Below are 16269 nucleotides of genomic sequence, written 5' to 3'. Positions count from 1 at the left end.
TACCCGATCCCTCTGGGTCTTCCCAGTGCACCAGGTCTGAGCACTTGTCTCATGCATCCAACCTGGGCTGGTGATCTGTTTCACCCTAGATAATATACATGTTTTGATGCTGTTCTCTTGAAACATCCCACCCTCGCCTTCTCCCACCGAGTCCAAAAGTCTGTTCTGTATATCTGTGTCTCTTTTTCTGTTTTGCATATAGTGTTATGATTACCATCTTTCTAAATTCCATATATATGTGTTAGTATGCTGTAATGTTCTTTATCTTTCTGGCTTACTTCACTCTGTATAATGGGCTCCAGTTTCATCCATCTCATTAGAACTGATTCAAATGAATTCTTTTTAATGGCTGAGTAACATTCCATGGTGTATATGTACCACGGCTTCCTTATCCATTCGTCTGCTCATGGACATCTAGGTTGCTTCCATGTCCTGGCTATTGTAAACAGTACTGCGATGAACATTGGGGTGCACGTGTCTCTTTCAGATCTGGTTTCCTCAGTGTGTATGCCCAGGAGTGGGATTGCTGGGTCATATGGCAGTTCTATTTCCAGTTTTTTAAGAAATCTCCACACTGTTCTCCATAGTGGCTCTACTAGTTTGCATTCCCACCAACAGTGTAAGAGGGTTCCCTTTTCTCCACACCCTCTCCAGCATTTATTGCTTGTAGACTTTTGGATAGTAGCCATCCTGACTGGCGTCTATTGGTACCTCATTGTGGTTTTGATTTGCATTTCTCTGATAATGAGTGATGTTGAGCATCTTTTCATGTGTTTATTAGCCAACTGTATGTCTTCTTTGGAGAAATGTCTGTTTAGATCTTTGGCCCGTTTTTTGGTTGGGTCCTTTATTTTTCTGGAATTGAGCTGCAGGAGTTGCTTGTATATTTTTGAGATTAATCCTTTGTCTGTTGCTTCGTTTGCTATTATTTCCTCCCATTCTGAGGGCTGTCTTTTTACCTTGCTTATAGTTTCCTTTGTTGTGCAAAAGCTTTTAAGTTTCCTTAGGTCCCATTTGTTTATTTTTGCTTTTATTTCCAATATTCTGGGAAGTGGGTTATAGAGGATCCTGCTGTGATTTATGTCGGAGACTGTTTTGCCTATGTTTTCCTCTAGGAGTTTTATAGTTTCTGGTCTTACATTTAGATCTTTAATCCATTTTGAGTTTATTTTTGTGTATGGTGTTAGAAAGTGTTCTAGTTTCATTCTTTTACAAGTGGTTGACCAGTTTTCCCAGCACCACTTGTTGAAGAGGTTGTCTTTTTCCCATTGTATATCCTTGCCTCCTTTGTCGAAGATAAGGTGTCCATAGGTTTGTGGATTTATCTCTGGGCTTTCTATTCTGTTCCATTGATCTATATTTCTGTCTTTGTGCCAGTACCATACTGTCTTGATGACTGTGGCTTTGTAGTAGAGCCTGAAGTCAGGCAGGTTGATTCCTCCAGTTCCATTCTTCTTTCTCAAGATTACTTTGGCTATTTGAGGTTTTTTGTATTTCCATACAAATTGTGAAATTATTTGTTCTAGTTCTGTGAAAAATACCATTGGTAGCTTGATAGGGATTGCATTGAATCTATAGATTGCTTTGGGTAGTATAGCCATTTTGACAATATTGATTCTTCCAATCCATGAACACAGTATATTTCTCCATCTGTTTGTGTCCTCTTTGATTTCTTTCATCAGTGTTTTATAGTTTTCTATGTATAGGTCTTTGTTTCTTTAGGTAGATATACTCCTAAGTATTTTATTCTTTTGAGGTTTCTCTTAAAATACTGTGTTGCCATCACACCTGGTTTCACTTGAAACTAACTCTTCTCAAACCTTGAGTTAACCAATACATTTTTCTTATGGAAATCTTTGTCTTAAGCTATGTTAATGTGCTATGCATTTACCCCAGACTCTGTCTTCAAGTCGGTTCCACCAAATGGCTCAGAACCTACTTGACAATCCAGTATGTTATACTCAGATATTGTTCCCCAATCTATGTAAAGGAAACGATTTGTATGGTAATCTGCCCTTCTACAAGATTCAAGTCAATTGTTTTATGGCCTGGGATGAATCATCTGGTGCCAGGATTATCACAAAATACAACTTATGGATGAGGGGCCTGATGCCATTCTGAGTTTTAAGACATTCCTTTCTTTTCATTAACAGACTGTTAGGGACTCTATAACATCCAGCTGAAGACTAGCAGGGGGGTACTCTTTCTGCCCCCTTCCGATGCCTGTGTCAGCAGCTTTCTCTATCTCCTTTATACTTTAATAAAACTTTATTCCACAAAAGCTCTGAGTGATCCAGCCTCATCTCTGGCCCCGGATTGAATTCATCTCCTATGGAGGCCGAGAATCCTGGCATCTTATCGTTCAGCAACAACCTTTCACAGCTATCAACTGATGATTGCCATGATCAATTTAAAGTATTCTAATGCTGTTGTTCAGCCACTAAGTCAAGTTCGACTCTGTGACCCCATAGACTGAGGCATAGAGTCTAATGTTACCTCTCTGTTTTTCCTCATCAGAGTCCAGAAATCTTCTTTCCAGCAGTAATGGCCCATAACACATGTACAACTGGAGGTCCAATAAGAGGCTCAAGGACGGGGCTCCATGGGTGACTTGGAACAAATGACTAAGTCCTCCCAGAGTCATGTGGATACAAGGGAGACTTGAGGATTCTGAGGAGGGAAACTCTGGCTTCAAAGGGGGCGTTTTCCAGATTAAACAGACCTGAGGCCATAAATAGAAAAGATAGTGGAACTTAAACTCAGGGGAAAGCCCAGCCTCCAGATCACATGCTGATGATCAGTGAGAACACACTTTGGAACAGTTTGGAAAAGTGAGACCATGAAGGAAAATGCCCAACAGGAAACAGTGAAGGGAGCCCTGGTGCACTGTGAGTGTCCCTCCCCCAGTTATGACTTTCACTCTAAACTTGGGTTCTCCCACAGGGAACACAGAAAACTCTCCCTCCCCTCTGCTCAGCTGCCCTTGTGGACCTTCTCAATAATTGCCAGGAGTTGTCACAGGTCCCCAGACATGGGTGAGGGTGATGAGCACTGGGGGTAAGATCTGCTCCTCCCTGGAGACGCCCCAGACTCTCCATGCAGACAGAGTCACCTCCGCTGCAGATGACATGATAATGGCTCCTCTGTGGGGAGATCGGGCCCAGGGACCCTGTCCCTATAACTGGGGCCCATCCTGACTGACACTTCCCTGCACAGAGTGTGGAGCCAAGTGCAGGCAGGTGAGTGCTCCCTTGTGTTCAGTCTCAGGGCAGGAAATGGGAGAGCAGGCTCTCCAGCAGGAGAGGTGCTCAGAGCTGTGCTGTCAGCACCTTGGGCAGGACAGGTGCTCCCCGGGCTTGTCCTGAGCTGCCCCGTCCGTGCCCTGGCTGGCAGGTGGAAGGTGGGATTGTGCTGGGATGTGTATCTGACTGGGACCAGAGCCGTGAGTTCACTGTAAATCTCTCTCTGAGATTACTTCCACATCAGTGTCTTCTGATTTACTAAGAAGGACCAGAGCCGTGAGTTCACTGTAAATCTCTCTCTGAGATTACTTCCACATCAGTGTCTTCTGATTTACTAAGAAGCCCATCAAATTCAGTCCTGAATTTCTGGGACAGTGTTTTGGTCTGCAGCATTTCTTCCTCGTTCTTCCTTAGAATTCCCCTCTCCTGCTCTCCTTGCCTAGCTGTTCCTGCAGTGTCTGCTTTATCCACTAGAGCCCTCAGCACAGTGATCATAGCTGATTCACGTTCCAGGTCTGACCCTGCCAACATTGCTGCCGTGTCTGCATCTGATGCTCGCTCTGTGTCTTCAAACTGTTTGGGTTTGGGGGGTTTTTTGTTTGTTTTTGCCTTTCAATGTGCCTTGTTATCTGGATGCATTGTAGTGGGTAAAAAGAACGCCTGTTAAACATTTAGTGATGTGAATGGAGTGGTTGCCATTTCCTTCTCCAAGGGATCTTCGAAATCTGGGGATCAAACCCAGGTCTCCTGCATTGCAGGCAGACCCTTTACCATCTGAGCCACCAGGAAGCCCGTGTATAACTCTTACCACCATCTATTCCCCAAACTTCATCATCCCAACAGACCATTGCTACTCATTAAACAACACCCCTTCTTGCCCTCAGTCAGTGGTAACCTCTATTCTACTTTCTGGTCCAATGAATTTTCCTACTCCAGTAACTGTTATAAGTGGAATCATATATTTTTTTTCCATCTGTGCCTGGCTTGCTTCATTCAGCATGTTTTCAAGGTCCATTTGTGTTGTAGCATATATGAAATATGCTGCATATTTCCTTTTCACAGATGAATACTATTCCTATCAATATAGGATGACACTTTGCCTATCCACTCATCCACTGTTGGACCCGTGGGCTGTTTCCTCTTACTGGTTACTGGGAACAATGCTTCTGTGAATGATGGTGTGCACATACACCATCTGTGTTTAGAAATACTTTTTTATTGTGAACACAGCTATGCTCACCTGTTACTATATTGTCCGTGGCTGCCTTCCCAGCTGCATAAACACATGGAGTTGCTCACTTGCATCTGGACCTACAAAACCTAAAATACCACTATCTGTCCCTTTACAGAAAAAGTTTGCTGATCTTTGGTGTATATGACGGGATTTCACTCAGAGACAATGGGATTAAACTATAGTGGAATTTTTCTCTTTGAAACAAGGAATGATTTCTGAGATTACTGAATGATGGGATTTACTAGCAAAAAGGACATTTGTCAGTAGATCTTTAAAAACTCCACAAAAACAAACAAACCAAACTTCTGTTGGTCTAAATTCGAAATCATTGCTGTGGTTACTGTATGATTTCATAATGTATACTTAAAATATTGTCTTTGTTTACCTTTGGCCAATTACCTTGTCTCTCTCTTGACACCTGACTGATCCCTGAACCCTCCCCAACGTGCATGGGCAACGTTTTGCTAAGATGGATCCCACCACAGAGGCCTGTGGGTGCATGTCCACCCTTATTATGGGGTGGGGCCCCCCTTCCTTTTTGACCCCTGGGAAGCCTTCCTTCTCTTGTACAGACAGGGAAGTCTTCCTTGACCTCAGGCGTGGGCATAGTATCTCTTTACCCCAGCAGGGCTCAGCTTCTGCCACTAGCTTTGTCCTTGGAGTGTGTGCATGAGAATAAATTCAGTTTTACTCCACTTGACGAACACCAGCTCTCCAGCCCGGGGGCCCCTCTATCTCCTTCCTCGGGGAGAGGGGAGATTCCACCTCCTACGATGAGGTCTCAGTCGGTCCCTGAGTGTGCCTCTGGACTGTGAACCTCCTGTGTCTCCATGGTTTTCTCCCCCTTGAAAGGGACAGCACAGCGAGAGTGGGCTGGAGCTGGGGATTTCCCTTCCCAGGTGAGTCAGGCTCTGTGCGAACCCCAGCTGGTTAGGCTCCAGTTAACTGCCTTCCCAGGAGAGCAGATTCAGGTAAGAAGAACCCAGTGCTACTGTGTGTGGTAATTCTGATGAAATATGAGTTTCAAGTGTGAATAACTGACTCTTAAAACTGTGGTATAGCTAGTTGGGCAGTCTTAAAGCTCACCAGTATTGTGCATTTTTCATTTCTTCCTTAATACATGCTTCCAAGACGCAGGAACGTCTCCAAGGGGGGAGTGTATCTGCTATTCTGTCTCCGGTCACATTGTCATACACTTAGTACAGAGTTTGTAACATCTATTATGCATCACACCGTGTTACTGAACAAGTGATGTGGTTCTTTACTTCATGGACCTGACATGCTGGTGGAGAATAAGGAAGTGCCAAAATAATAGAAATAAATATAATCGGAGTGAAAAGTGTAACCGGTATCATGCATGTGTGCTCCAGGTTGAGCCCCTCCTGTGGAGCATGACCATGTCTCCCTTCTCGGAAGAGCAGAAAGCAGGAATTCTTTCCCAGTGTTGGTTCTGTGAGAAGACTGCATATGTCGACACCCACACAGCCCCCTTTCCGCTCCAGGCCACTCTGACGTCCTCTCCATGTCTTTTCACAAAGATGCCCTGAGAAATGCAGGGGAGGTGGCTGTGACAGCCATCTTTCTGTTCCAGGTGGTGGCTGGGGCTCTGGGCAATGCCCTCCTTTTCTCCCGCAGCGTCTCTCCAGTCTTGCTTGGCCACAAGCAGAGACCTGCAGACATGATTCTCACCCACGTGGCCCTGTCCAATCTTTTGTTTCTTCTGTCCTCTGGAATTCCCCATATAATGACAGGTTTTCTTTTGAGAAACCCCCTGTCCAGCCTTGGGTGTAAATTACTGTATTACTTCCAGAGGGTGACTCTCAGCACCGCCCTGTGCTCCACCTCCATCCTGAGCACCTATCAGGCCTTCACTCTCACCCCCAAGAGAGCGGAGTGGATGATGCTCAGAGGAAGGGTCATTGTTCCTTCCTGCTGCACCTGCTGGGTGCTTAACCTCTCAACATACATCTCTGTTCTTCTGAAAATCACTGGTCCTCAGGATATACACAACTATTCTGATACTCGGAGCAAGTGGTTCTGTTCCGCCTCAGCTCCTAATGAAGGCTTTGTCTACCTGTGGTCCGTCTCTGATACCGTGTTTCTTACCCTCATGGTCTGGTCCAGTGGCTCCATGGTGCTTCTCCTGCTCAGACACCACCAGAGGGTGCAGTATATTCACACCCGCACTGGACACCACAGATGCCCCCCAGAGACCAGAGCCACCCGCACCGTCCTGATGCTGGTGGTCACCTTTGTCGTCGTTTACATACTGAATTTCACTTTTTGTTTTTATATTACTGTTGCTTTAGAGTTTCATCTATGGTTGATACAGACTTCTGATGTCTTGGCCTCATCTTTTCCCACTGTTTCCCCTTTTCTGCTGCTCCTGAGGGATCCTAGAATGCCTAGGATCTGCTCTGGAGTTCGTAGAAATAATGCTTAATGTGATAAATATCTAGTAGATGCCATCAATAATAACTAATTCTCTTCTTTAAGTATTGGGTGACTATTTTTATTAAAGTATAATAAGTGTGACATTATATCACTTCAGGACTTACAACATTATGATTGAATATTTGTATACATTACAGATGGGTTCAATAAGTCTAGTTAACATCTACCCACCTCCACACTGTACTGTACTGACGGAAATTTTTTATTGTGAAAACATTGAAGATTGACTCTGTTACCACTTCTCGTCATGTGACACAGTATACTTAACTCCTGAACCACTTGCACATTATGTATTGGTGACGTACTCATTTTATAACTCGAAGTTGCTGCTGTTGAAGTCAGCACTGTGCTGTGCTGAGTTGCTCAGTCATGTCCAACTCTGCAACCTCAAGGGCTGCAGCTCGCCAGGCTCCTCTGTCCATCAGGATTCTCCAGGCAAGAATACTGGAGTGGGTTTCTGTTTCCTCCTCCAGCAATGGAGTATTACATAGCCATAAAAAAGAGTGAAATAATGCCATTTGCAGCAACATGGATAGACCTCAAGAGCACTATGCTAATTGAGATAAACTGCACAGAGAAAGAAAAGTCCTGTGTGACAGCTTCTGTCCATGGAATCTGAAAAAGCCGAACTCATGGAACAGAGAGTGTATAGTGCCAGGGGCCGGGAGATCCGGGCAGTGAGGAGTTGTTGGTCAAAGGGCACTGAGCTACAGCTATAAAATGAGTAAGTTCTGAGGATCTGATGCACCGCCTGGGGCCGGGACCTAACAGTCCGGCACTATACACTTACCCTGTGACAGAAAGTCAGTGAGAGAGTACATCTTCCCTGTTATCACCACCAGCTGGGAGAAACGTTAATTCTGTGAGGGGATGGAGGCGTCAACCTTCCTGTGGTAATAATTTCACAGTATATTCCCGTATCAAAGTGCCCTGCTGTACGCCTCACATGCAGATATTTTCCGTGTCAGTGACATCTCAGTAAAGCTTCCTGAACCAGTCAAGTCGCTGGGCTTTCCCGGTTTCCCAGTGGTTAGGACTTCGCCTTCCATCGCAGGGGGCGCGGGTTCCAGCCCCAGTCGGGGAGCTTAGATCCCACAGGCCTCTCGGACAAAAGTGAAACATGTAAGACAGAAGCAATACTGTTAGAAATTCAGAAAGGACTCTAGAAATGGTCCACATGGGGCGGAGGGGGGATCCCTTGAAAAAGAAAGGCTCTGTGGCGTTCTCAGGGCTTCCTGCTGGGGGCGCGCACCGCGTCCGCCGGTCCCAGCCCCGTCACGGGCGCCTGGCAGGCGTCTCCACGCTCCGCGGACCATGGGCCTTGCGATCGGTTCGCGAGTGCTCTGCGGGGAGACGTCCTGAGACTGGGCCCGTGAGCGGCCGCTCGTCCCGGCGCGCCTCCTCCGCTCCCACCCCAGCGCCCTCCCGAGGCAAAACGTCCGCCGTGGTCTCCTTTCAGCCTTCAGCGGCTACTGGCAGGAAAGGAAGAGCTCTCCCTTCACCCACGTGTGCGAGCCATCACTCGTTCTTTCCCTCATTCATTCCCACTCATGCCAGATAGACTCCTAAAGCAGCGGGGCCCCAGCAGCCTCTGAAAGCGTGAGGAGACCCGGACGCTGAAGGGCTCTTGGCTTGTTTTTATGTGGAGGATAATCGCTTTACAGTATTGTGGTGGCTTCTGCCACACATCGACGTGAGTGGCCACAGGCATACAGGTGTCCCCGCCCTCCCGCCCCCCAGCCCTCAGGGAGCACTGGGCTGAGCTCCTCGCGGGTCACGTCAGACTCCCCCTGGCTATCTGTGTGACATACGTCAGTGTATATGTCTCAGTGCTACTCTCTCAAGTCATCCCACGCTCTCCTTGCCCCGCTGTGTCCACAAGGCTTGTCTACGTCTGCATCTCTATTCCTGCCCTCCAAGTAGGTTCATCAGTACCATCTTTGTAGGTTCCACATATACGCGTGAATATATGATCCTGTCTCTTTCTGACTCACTTCACTCTGTGACAGGCTGTAGGTTTAGTCACTTCTCTAGAAGTGACTCATGTCCTCCTTTCATCGCTGAGTAATATTCCATCACACACACACACACACACACACACACACACACACACGACTTCTTTATCCGTTCACCTCTCCATGGACACACAGGGCGCTTAAAGCTCCCTCTGAGTCCAGAGCAGGAGAGGAGAGACGTGTTTACGAGGCTGAAGTGTTCAGAATCCTGGTTGTCAATCTGTTTTCAGCCATTGCTTGTCCTGTGTCATCTGGGGTGGATAACCACAGCCCACACAGCCTCCTGGGGGCGTAGCCAGCACCCAGCGAACATCGGTAGGACTGGGTTGAATTAAGCAAGCTGGCAGCGGGTTTCATCCCCAAGTCACGTAGCAGAGTCACCACATTTCTAACTCAATCTGCACAAAGGTTATGATGATCAACAACTTGTTACTGGGCTCCACTGTGGCTCAGTGGTAAAGAACTGCCTACCAATGTAGGAGACGCAGGTTCAATCCCTAGGTTGGGAAGATCCCCTGGAGAAGGAAATGACAACCCACTCCCATATTCTTGCCTGGAAAATCCCATGGGCGGAGGAGCTTGATGGGCTACAGTCCATGTGGTCGCAAAAGAGTCGAACACAACTGACCAACTGAACAACAAAAACATGAGTTAGTCATGATTCCTCCAATTAAAAACTGAACTCAATAGGGCTTATCCTACCCTTTCCCTCTTCTGTGCTTACAAATGTTCCACCAACAGTGAGACACCTGGACCATATCCACCTCAGTCTATGTATCATCTGCTCAAAGGTGGCTTAGATGCTTCTTAACTCAATGCCTAACCATCCTGCCTATCTTTTTTGTCTATATTGTTGGCTTGGCCAAAAAGTTCATTCAGGTTTTTCCATACATCTTCCGGAAAAACCCAAACGGACTTCTTAGCCAACCCAAGATATAACTGAAGAGAAAAAATGAATACCTTCATATAAGGAGAATAGCTACGGTGAATAGGAAGATTCTGCTCCAATTATACCCATTTGTTCTGTATATTAAGTTTCACCTACTCAGGGTCCAAGTAAGTTCCCCCAAGAAAATTCTGGTTTGGGGAAGAAGTGGAATCACAGAAGTAAATTGAGCAAGCTATTTACGACTTTGCAGTAAAAGTGAAGAAGATGCCTATAGTGTGGGGTTTAGGGTTCTTGACCTGAAAGGTGACAGTGGACAGGGCCTTCGGTGTTGACAGTTCCTTATCCTAAATGGTGACTTGAGAAGACTCTGAATGAGCCCTAAAAGAAATGAAGACATGAACACATGCCCAGTAAGAAACAAAAGACAGCAAAAAAGAACAACTTCTCAGTGGAAAGCCTGTTGGAAAGCCATGGGGATGTGTGGTTGGCCCAGGGGCGGGGCATTTTGGATCGTCACATGGGGTGGGTGTTGGGCAGTGGGAGCACTATAAAAAGGAGGTGCTTGAGGCAAATCTCTTTAAATACATTTTTATTCTTTTTAATTATGAAAGTATAATGACATATTTACAGGAGACCTGGAAAATACAGAGCAAGGTTACATATAGTTCCACTATATATTACAATTATTTTTAAGTGGATATATTAAGATTTTTTATTTGGAGTTTCAAATATCAAAAATTAATAGAATGAATATACAAAGAAGTAGAAAGTTAGAGTAGATCTGAAGAGCACTGTGAACCAATTCAACATAATTAAGATTTGCATAATCTTCACACAGCAACAGGGTACAAATTCGATTCAAGTTCCCATAGACTGTAAACCAGGAGGCACTGGAATATATCCTGGCACATAAAACAAGGTGCACAAATGTCATGGTCTAAAGGTATTGACATCATACAGAGTCTGTTCTCTTAACACTGTGGAGTTATATTAGAAATGAAGGTCAAATGATATTTGAAAAGAACCCACATATTTGTTGGGGGAAATTGAGGGCAGGAGGAGAAGGGGGCGACAGAGGATGAGGTGGTTGAATGGCATCAGTGACTCAATGGACGTGAGTCTGAGCAAACTCCAGGAGACGGTGACGGACGGGGATGCCTGCTGTGCTGCAGTCCATGGGCCGCAAAGAGTCAGAGACGACGGAGTGACGGAACAGCAACACACATTTTCATGGCAACGTGACATTTACCAAGAGAGATCTTCGACTTGGCCATCAAAAGCCACGTGAGGCAGATTTTTATAAAGCATCAGCGAGGGGATGTTTTAGAGTTACGGGCTGTGTGGTCTCTGCCACACCTATTAAGGCCGCCTTTGCAGGTAGACACCGCCCACAGACACAGTGAAAACAGGTGTGACTGCGTCCCAACGAAGCACTGGAATAACTCCAACAAAAGGCATCATCCTCCCGTGGAGGCCTGGGGGCATCAGGGATCCATTTTGAGGTGGGAATGATGGCTTCAAATGGGCTGCTTTCCTGATTAGAAAAGGAGCTCCTGCCGTAAAGAACAGGAACCAGGGAGCGTGAAGTCACTGGAGCCAGATTCCTGACCGGGATGGAGCTCAGGGCTGCGACGATGACGAGATGACGCCGCCCCGAGGAGCACGCCCAGGGGAAGTGACTGGTGTACCTTCGCCTGCCCCTTTAATGCCCAGTTATGCTTTCTCAGCTCTGTTCCACCTATGGTCTGGCTGTGCAGTGAGGATCTTTAATTGCTTAATCACCCGAGGGGGATGAACAGCATGAGGGATAAAACCGGCTCCTCCCAGGACACACGCCATGCTCGCTGTGCAGACAGCGTGGCCGACCCAGCCGCTGCGGGTGTGGTGGCATCTGGGGGGACAGCAGGTCTGGGGACCCCATCCCTGTAACTGTAGACTCACCAGCCCCTGGCCCACCCTGGTTGAAGTTCCCTGCACAGAGCTCCGGAGCCAGGTCCAGGCAGCTGTGCCCTTCCTCACCGTTCAGTCTCAGGGCAGAAAACAGACAGGACAGAGGAAGTCTCGGAGAGGACCGTGGAGCTGTGTCTGGGCACCGGCCTTGGGCAGGACACGTGCTGACCCTGCTTCACTCTGCGTGTCCACGCCCGGGCTCCGGCTGGACGACGGGGCAACTTAGGGAGCAGAGAGGGGTTTTAAAGCTCAACATTCAGAAAACTAAGGTCATGTCATCTGGCCCCATCACTTCATAGCAAATAGATGGGGAAACAGTGGAAACAGTGGCTGACTTTATTTTTTGATCTCCAAGATCACTTCTGATGGTCACTGCAGCCTGAAATTAAAAGACGCTTACTCCTTGGAAGGAAAGTTATGACCAACCTAGAGAGCACATTAAAAAGCAGAGACATTACTTTGCCAACAAAGGTCCGTCTAGTCAAGGCTATGGTTTTTCCAGTGGTCATGTATGGATGTGAGAGTTGGACTATAAAGAAAGCTGAGTGCCGAAGAATTGATGCTTTTGAACTGTGGTGTTGGAGAAGACTCTTGAGAGTCCCTTGGACTGCAAGGAGATCCAAGCAGTCCATCCTAAAGGAGATCAGTCCTGGGTGTTCATTGGAAGGACCGATGCTGAAGCTGAAACTCCAATACTTTGGCCACCTGATGCAAAGAGATGGCTCATTTGAAAAGACACTGATGCTGGGAAAGACTGAAGGCGGGAGGAGAAGGGGACGACCGAGGTTGAGATGGTTGGATGGCATCACCGACTCGATGGAGATGAGTTTGGGTGAAGTCTGGGAGTTGGTGATGGACAGGGATGCCTGGTGTGCTGCAGTCCATGGGGTCACAAGGGTTGGGACACGACTGAGCTACTGAACTGAACAGCATAGATTTTTCGGTTGCTATGGCCAAAAGTGGCCACAAGGCAGCAATATTTCTTGCTCCATTGGTTTCTGGATTTTTTTTAATTTGGTAATTTTTAAATTTTTTATAGAAGTAGAGTTAATTTCTGATGTGTTTATTTTAGGTGAACAGGAGCTTGACTGAATTATACATAGGTGTTTATCTATTCTTCTTCAGGGTTTTTTCTCTATATCTTATCCCAGTTTGTTCAATTGGCTTCCTGTGCTATTCAGTAGGTCTTTTTAAATTATCTCTGATATCGAGTAGTGTGTATATGTTAATTGTAACCTCTAAGTGTATGTGTCCCCCATAACTTTAAAAGAAAATAATCACATGCTGGTTTTCTAAGTCTGAAAGTGTTACTGTTTAGAATTTAGTTCATGTCTATGAATTTATAGATTTCATTTGTAAGTGATATTTTTAAGCATTTATCTTTCTCTGACTTCACTTAGTATGATCATCTCTCGGTCCAGCCATGCTGCTGCCAATGGTATTTATTTTTTACTTTTTTTTTGATGGCCAAATAGATTCCAGTGTATAGATGAACCAGTTACTCTTCATTTTTCCAATAGAAAACATTGATGGACATTTCAGTTGAAGCTGTGTGTTGCCTATTGTGAACAGTGCTGCCCTAAAAAATGGGCGCATATGTTTCAAATTAGGATATTTTTTAGTTCTAGGCCAAGAAGTGAGATGGCCAGAAAATGTGGCTTCTCTGTATTTAATGTTTTAAGGAACCTACAGATGTTTTCCACAGTGCCTGCACCCACCCGCTTCCCTCCCCGCCCACAGCTTAGGAGGATTCCCTGTTCCCCACAGCCTTGGCAGCCTTTCATCTTTGAAGATCTTTTGGAGGATGGCCATTCTGAGTGGTGTAAGGTGACACCTCGGTGTAGTTTTGACTTGCAGTGCAGTCTCTTAATAATTAGTAAGGGCTTCCCAGGTGGTTCAGTGGTAAAGAAAATCTGTCTGCTAACACATGAGTCGGAAAAGACCCGGGTTTGATCCCTGGGTCGGGAAGATCCCTTGGAGGAGGAAATGGCAACCTACTCCAGTATTCTTGCCTGGAAAATCCCATGGACAAAGGAGCCTGGCGGACTATAGTCCATGGGGCCACAAAGACTGGGACACTGGGAACATGCACACAATTAGTGAAGCTGAGTAGCGCTCCACGGACTTTTTGTTTCTTCCCTTGTGACTACAATTTACGTCTTCAAATAGACTTCTTGAACAGTGGCCCTGTGTTGAATTCTCTTCCCGTGATTTACCGCAGGGTAGAGGGCAGTTTGTAGAGGGCTGGTGTTTTTTTCCTTAAATCCCTAAGTGAAACTTCAGTTCAGTTCAGTTCAGTCACTAAGTCATACCCGACTCTGAGACCTCATGGACTGCAGCACGCCAGGCCTCCCTGTTCATCACCAACGCCCGGAGCTTGCTCAGACTCGTGTCCATGGAGTCTGTGATGCCAGCCAACCACTGTGAATATTAAATACCCATCAGCACAGGTTTTTCTGTTGTTACCAAAAGCGGCCACAAGGCGGCAGCATTTCTTCATGCTCCACTTTTTTTTTTGGTTGTTTTTAATTTTCTATTGGAGACCCGGGTTCAGTCCCTGGGTTGGGAAGATCTCCTGGAGAAGGAAATGGCACCCCACTCCAGTATTCTTGCCTGGAAAATCCCATGGACAGAGGAGGCTGGTAGACTACAGTCCATGGGTTCGCATAGAGTCAGACACGACTGAGCGACTTCACGTTCACTTTCTATTGGAGTAGATTTGATTTCCCATATTGTGTTTGTTTTAGGTTTACAGGAACTTGATTCATTTATACATAGACACATGGATTTTCTTTTTCGGGGTCTTTTCCCATATAGATTCTGTCAGTGTGTTCTCTAGACTTCCCTGTGCGATTCCGTAGGTCCCTTTGGATTATCTCCCAGATAACTGTATATATGTTAGTCCTAACCTCTTAATGTCTCCCTCCCCTACTTAGTTTTTTTTTTTTTTTTTTTACTTAGTTTTTTAAAAATAAAAAGCAGTTGCTTCTCTAAGTCTGTGAGTCTGTTTCTGTTTACAGATTAGTTCATTTGTATGAATTTACGGATTCCATCTGTAAGTGATAAATTCCCCTTTCCCTGACCTCACTCAGTATGCTAAATCTCTGGGCCCACTGATGCTGACAACGGCATGTTTCAGTTGTTTTTGGTGGCTGAGTGTGTTCCAGTGTCTCGATGGACCAGTGATTCGTTTCTCTGTTGATGAACATTTTGGTTGATGCTGTCTTGGATGTTATCAATAGTGCTGCCCTGAAAAGAGGGGGGTGAACCTGTCCTTTTAAATCATGATTTTCTCCGGATCTAAGGCAAGGAGTGGGCTTGCGGGATCACGTGGGAACTCGACAACTGCTGTTTTAAGGGCTCTCCACGCTGTTGTCCTTGGCGCTGCACCCACCCATTTACATCCCCGCCCGCAGTGTGGAGGACTCCATGCCCCCCACCTCCCAGCAGCACTAATCTTTGTAGATCTTCGGCATGATGGCCATTTTGAGTGGGATGAGCTGATACCGCGGTGCAGTTTTGAACTGCATTTTCCTATAATAGTGACGCTGAGCCAGTCTGCACGGGCTTTATGTCTGTCCGGATGCCTTCTTGGGAGAAGTTTCCATGTAGGTCTTTGGCCCACTTGCCTATTTGGTTGTTTGCTTTCTTTAAATTGAGCTGAAAGAGCAGTCTGCATATTTTGTAGATGGTTTCCTTGTCGACATCCTTCTTTGCAAACATTTCCCCACGTGTTGGTTGCTTTCTTTTTGTTGCACGCATGTTGGGGCGGGTCCAGACGCCAGTCGGGTGTGAAGAAGAGACAGGGTAATTGGCAAAGGCAAACAGACCCGGCAGGACGGTCCTGGCTGAGGGTCTCCACCTCCTCTTCCCGGGCTCCTCATCCAGGACGGCCACGCCCTCTCTCTGCGTGTATCTCTGCCCGGCTTCTGTCCTAAACAGACTCTCCTCCGCCTGCTCGCCCACATGCTATGCCGTGTCTCCAAAAGTGAACTCTGTACCTCTTTTAACAGGTTTCTGTCTCTTTGAAACGTTCATCATTTCAGCGGTCACTTGGCTTCTCGCCCCTGGCCCCTGCTGGTCCAGCGGCGAGGACTCTTGGTTCTCATCCGGCTCCCCAGGTCCAGTTCCTCACAGGGAACCACGACTGTCTTCAGCACTGCTCACTGCCCCTTCTCTCCGAGATCATGGTCATCTTTTTCCTCACCGAGGCTGGAAAATGTAATTTTGATCATATTTTATGGCAGAATAATACTGCCTTTTGTGCCTGTACCCCCTCTTCTTTATCCATCGTCTCTCCTTCTGCACACAGCTTGCAGCTCTGACTTGTCTATCCTTCCCAGTGCAGTCATCCACGGCATGCAGGTGTCATCTAATGTCTGCACAGGAGTGGAGCAGATGATGTCATAAAACTTTCTATATGTCTGTATTTTTTAAAATGTGTTTACATTTGACTTCTGCTTGGCAGCATGTATCAGTTTCTGA

This window comes from Cervus elaphus, chromosome 4 (assembly GCF_910594005.1).
Source record: "Cervus elaphus chromosome 4, mCerEla1.1, whole genome shotgun sequence".
NCBI classification, from domain to species: Eukaryota; Metazoa; Chordata; class Mammalia; order Artiodactyla; family Cervidae; genus Cervus; species Cervus elaphus.
The sequence above is the reverse complement of the archived record's forward strand: the minus strand, read 5'-3'. Positions refer to the sequence as shown.